The following is a 5,739-nucleotide window of genomic DNA, read 5'->3' as shown; positions in this document are numbered from 1 at the left end:
TACGCTAAATGCTCAGCTTGGCAAAGGTCCTGAGCTGACGTGCCATTGCAGCCACCATTTATCTCAAATCATGTATTGAAGGCAAGAGGATGAAGTTTAACTTGGCTTTTCTATACAAAAATATGCCAACGGTTAGAGACATATTGTTCAAACAAGCAAGATGGACTTTAACGTGTACTATAAGCATCAACATGGCATTCCTGACTTGTGCCACTAAAAATCATGTCCCAGACCTGCAGGTTAAATTTGTTAAGAATCTGGAAGTGGAAGTGAGTGCTTGGGTCATCAGATGCCCTTCTTGCATCCAGAGAGAATCATGTCAGATAATCTCTTATAAATTTATCAATTCCCCTCTTAAGCCCAATAGGTTTCTTGCCTTTGCCATGCACTCATAAAAGTTGTTTCAGAGCTTTTCAGTCCTGATGATTTATGAGCTATGTCTGACTTCCAGATTAAGAAAAAAATTTGAATATCTCTGCAAAACTTGTTGATTTTTCCACCCTCCTTGTGTTGACTTTCTGGGTGTTGATGGCGTATGCACTAACATATGCAAATTGGCTCTATATCCTTCACCTAAATACATTTCAGTCAGCACTGAATATTTTTAGTTCTCAACAAACATTTGCCTTTATAATCAGAAGGAATTATGGTTATAAGTGGGAATTAGGAGAGTTACAATTTTAAAATAGGGCATATGAAACAAAATAACAGGATTGCTATGCAGTCAAATGGATGTATTACTAATAAATATAATACTTTCCTGTAAATACAAGAATAACTCTTTCTTCACACCAATTTTCTGCCTCAGGAAAATTCTATTGACTTCAACGAATTTTGTCCTGTCTTATGCTGGCCTAGGTAAAAACAGAAGTGTACCAAACACCACCTTCAACAGAAGCATAGCGCTCTATCAGTGTGCCATTGCTTTACCCTATGTCATTATTTGCACTTTCAAGTGGACTTAAAGGGTAAACCAATCAGCAGTACTTAATATTTCCGCCCCACATTCATATGCTATGCTAAAACAAATGGAAAGTAATTAATAATCAGATGTTCCTTAACTAATTATATGAATGTATTGAGAGAACTCCGTTGGTAATATGCCTGCACTAGACCTTGGTGCAAGCAAAAAAAATTAAAGGGTTTCAAAATACATATCAGGAAATCTGAACTTACGTCTAAAAGAATGAACAAGTGATTAAGCATAGTTCAGCATAGCTATGATTATAAATAAAATTCTCCTCGTTCTATAATGGTCTGACATTTATTGAAACAGAAGCCCTATATGGTAATTCAGGTAATTTATTTTCAGAACAGGTTTAAAAAGAATTTTTCTCCATGTTTCCCTCGAAACCAAAAGAATTTCCAGTAAATCAAGAAAATGTTTACCCAGGAATGAGACATGGTCAAATTGTAGCTTTTTTTTCTTAAGATTTGACTATCATAGATGCAACCTATTCTGATCCTTTAGCAAATCATGGGAAAGCATCTTGATACTTCTAAGTGCAACATATGCTTTTGGCTCTTAATTTGTTCTGTTAATAGCTTTGTTGTGTTAATAGTGCTCTCTTGATATTATAAAAGAAAGGTCAAGGCCTACCGGAGAGAATAAACTGGCAATTTATAAAGCTTCATTTCTGGACTGCCTACAACATCCCTGGTATAACTTAAAAGCCAGAGCACAAATAATATAATGAATATAGCAGTATATAATCTAATCTAAGTCAAACAGTTTTAAAAAATTCACCTCTGAATTTTTTCACCTTGGCAATCTGCCACCTTTGAAAATATTGCAAAAGTTTCAGATCAAGGCTTTTTTGCGACACAGTACTCCAAATCTTTTCACAAAGAAAGACATGATTTATGTAAGATGCCTTAATAAATAAGATGCCTTGCTGAGTACTAGCAGTGAGCACAGGTGTAACAACGTAGCTGAAGGAGAAAGCCAGACTGGCAGGAGGTTTCTATTTCAGAGATGCAATTATGCAGGAAAATTTTTAAAGCCAGAAATTTTTACAACCCACGGTTGCTTTGCTGGGAGTTTGTGGGGCGAAAGCCCGGGGTACGACTTTGCACGAAGGCCGAACCCAGCCGCAAGCTCGCCAGCCACCACAGCGCCTGGCGGGGCAGCGGCAGAGGCCCCGGGAACAGGCAGCCCTGGGGCTGTTTGCAGCGGGGAGCAGACCCAAAACCGAAAAATTCAGCGATGAGGGGGAGAAGGGCGCGTCCTAGGGACCCTGGAGAGACTTGGCCACCCAAACAGCGCTGGCAGGGCCAGGCTTGAGGAAAAATCCTGGGGGAAAAATGACCCACTCGTTCAGAACATGGATGAAAGGAGACACATTTATTTCAAACCTTCTCAAATCCGATTTACCAGCCAGCTCTGCATTTCCTCTTCTTAGAGTTACCCAGTTGCAGATTATTATTTTGTACTCTAGTAAAATCCGGCTGTAGAGACTGGAAGTAGCTGGTATTTTTTGGCGTGGGAGGGTCCTTTTTGCTTTAAAGACATTCCCCTTCAGTGAATTGGCTTGAGGATCCTGTCACAGCACATTTCTGCAATGTCCTTACACTGCTTTCAATGTCAACTCAAATTGAATGACGAGACTGGTTTTTCATAAAAAGAAAGTGCTTTTCTCACTTTCAGATTCGATTGGTGTAAGTATATATTTCACACTAAGGGACAGTACTGAGGCATGTCATTTTTCTGCACATATAGTATAAACTGAATATGTAACTGATTTGTATCTCCTTCAGAGAAAGCTGTGCAGATGAAGTAGGGCCTTCTAGTACAGTCAGAACAAATCTGCAACAAAAATTATATAGCTTAATGGTTACTTCGTAATTTTGATTGCAGAAACAGTTCTTAATTACTAATAATCCCTTGCATGCATCCAAGTAGTTGGCACCTACAGTGTTTTACAAGCTTTCCATACAAAGTATTTAATCTTTGCTGCTGATAGTGAAAAACTTCAATTATTATTTATCGTATTGCTAGCAGAATCTTTCTTGGGCAAGGCAGCTACCTTATTAGGGAAATAAAAACTAAAAAGTGTAGTTCAGTTTCAAAGCTGTATAACAGAAAAGACAGCTCCTGAGTTATCTCATATTTATACACTAGACCTTAGGATGAGAATCAGGCCCAAAGCTATTAGAAACGAGAATTCAAAGTGATTCAGTATCAGTGAAATGTAACTACATTGCAGAATCCCTCAGTATCTACTAGGACAGGTGATATCACACAGCGACATAGGACTGTTCATCAAATAAAATAATGGCTTCTTTGTTTAGGGTTTGTATAGAACAGACATTTTTTTGTCCAAAGTGCCATGCTATCTAAGGACTACGGCATCAGTTTGGTACTTTTCCCTCTGAGGCCATTTCTCCGTCACACAAAGCCCAGGCCAGARGACGTGCTAGACCTGGGAATTTAGTGCCTCGGTCACAGAGTCACCGCTGGTGCTTTCTGCCATATGGCAGTGAATGGCTTATATTAGAGACACACACACAGCATCAAGCTCCAGCAGCCCTATTACAGGCTATAGTGGGTACTATCGCTAACGTGTCGATAGCTGGGTCCATTGACACAGCTGGGACATAGCTGAATTTCCGGGCATGCCCTGAAAGGGGCCCAAGCGAGATTCTTGGCTGGAAGGAGCCATAGCTGCTGCTCTTTCCTCTGAGTTACCACCTGTGTGGACTTTGGAACAGGACACAGCAAACCATTTTTGGTTTCTGGCAGTGCGGAGCAAGAGAAAAGACTCATGTCACCAGTACTGTTGAACATGCACATACCTTTAGGGGTTTTTGCAGCTGGTTTACAGAGGAAGAGGAGGGAAGAATTTCTGTCCGTTTTTGGCAGTTTCTTTTACAAACAGACAAAAAAAATCATTATGAATAAGTGCAGATGGAAAAAAGGAAGATACAGTCCTCTGAAAATGCAGTGGCCCAGGTTCCAGGAACACTTGCTTCAGCTGTACAGTACAGAGTTTTTTATTTATGTATATAATGTATATTCATATATATATAAACACATGTGTGTGTGTGTGTGTGTGTGTGTGTACACATACATACACACACACACACACACACACACATATATATATATACATACACATATGATTTTCCCTCCTTCTCTGTGTTTGATTTGCTGCTTCTTAGGGCAGAGACTGCCCCTTGAAACATGTAAGACCAGTATACAAAGTCTACCCCAAGTATCAGTCAGGGAGCTCTAAGACACAGTGCTAATAGCTACATTGAGGGTGCAAAGAAACTCCCTGCACTGGATCCCGGGTACAGTTCCCGGGTACTCTGAAGTGCGAAACCATCTTCAATGGAAAGCCACTTAATTCATTAGTTATTAATAAACACATGGTATGGAAAGCTAACACACTCTTAAGCATTGCTCTGAAAGCAAAATATAAGTCTACTGAGAAAACTTTCTTRTTTTTTCAGACTTTTTCAACTCTTTGAGCTTGAGGGAGGGATGGGTGAATTAATAAGCATAGCTGCCATTTCTGCCAGAAATCAGTAATTGAATGCCTAAGTATCCAATCCTGAAACTATGGTTGTGGGGTGAGAATTTACCTGAAACTGCTTTTTCCTTTAGGAAGGCTAAAAGGTCCATTATTGTAATCTAGTCTGAGCAGCACAACACAGGCTACAAAAAAGTCACCCAAAGAACCATCTGCTACTAGAAAAGCACAAATGTCTTTAGGAAAATGCCTGATCTAATTTCTTCAGCCCATGGAAAAGAACAAGCTTCCAGACTGGTGCCACCAGGGCTATTCTGGTTCTCAGTAAAAGGCCTCCGGACGTGCACTTCACCGTACAGAGCAAGGGCTGCAGGCTATAAAATTTCTCTGAAGGATTTCCTAAACTAGTTATTTAGGCAGGGTGTGATGAATGTAGCAGTTCTTGAAAATATTCCTGGGGTAACAGGAAAGAAAGCTGGAGTTATTGCACACATGACATGCTCAGAAAATCTTTTCCATACCTATCCTGAAGGGCTGTAGCTGAAAAGGTTGGAGAAYGTCATCATGAGCAAACAGAAAGTGTAACTGGGAGAGCTAGAAGTCGGGATGCTTTTGGACGTACAGGTATCTGCTGTGGTCCTCGAGAGACATGGCTCTGGGCGAAAGCTAATTCCAGGTGACAAAGGAGCAATTTCAGCAACGATTTGCCGGTGTGGCTACATGGCACTTTGGGGAGAGGTAGCCTTTTGTTTTATAGAACAATGCTCACCGAGGGTCAGACTAAACTCTGGCTTGTAGCCAGCTTTTTATGGTATTACAGGAACTGGATCAGTCAATACAGAAAAATGTCTGGATGTGCAGAGGAGTGAAGGCAAGCTGATGTAAAGGAGTCGCAATGGACTTGCCCCATGACTATTTTTAAAGAGCAGTGGAGGGAAAGGTGGTGACAGGGGGAAAAAAAAAAAATGTGTCAGCTGCAATAAAGCAAGAGGGTTTACGCACGCCTTCAGTGACCTTCAGAAATTAAGCTGAATCTAACTTACAAATGAAACACACAGGAATGGCAGCAAACTCCTTGCCAGCCAAGATAGCTCAACTTTAAGGTCACTTTGAGCTGCTGGCACAATGCTAAGGGAGACTGGCATTGGTCAAAATATGGCTCACTCTGTATCATGGCTGAAAATGAGATCACTTGCTATGGAACACATTAACATTTGCAGTGGGCACATGAATTTTGCCTTTACTCCTTTTTTTTTTTTTTTTT

The sequence above is a fragment of the Apteryx rowi genome, unplaced genomic scaffold (assembly GCF_003343035.1).
Source record: "Apteryx rowi isolate R43461 unplaced genomic scaffold, aptRow1 scaffold_1062, whole genome shotgun sequence".
Taxonomy (NCBI): domain Eukaryota; kingdom Metazoa; phylum Chordata; class Aves; order Apterygiformes; family Apterygidae; genus Apteryx; species Apteryx rowi.
This window is presented reverse-complemented; position numbering follows the sequence as displayed.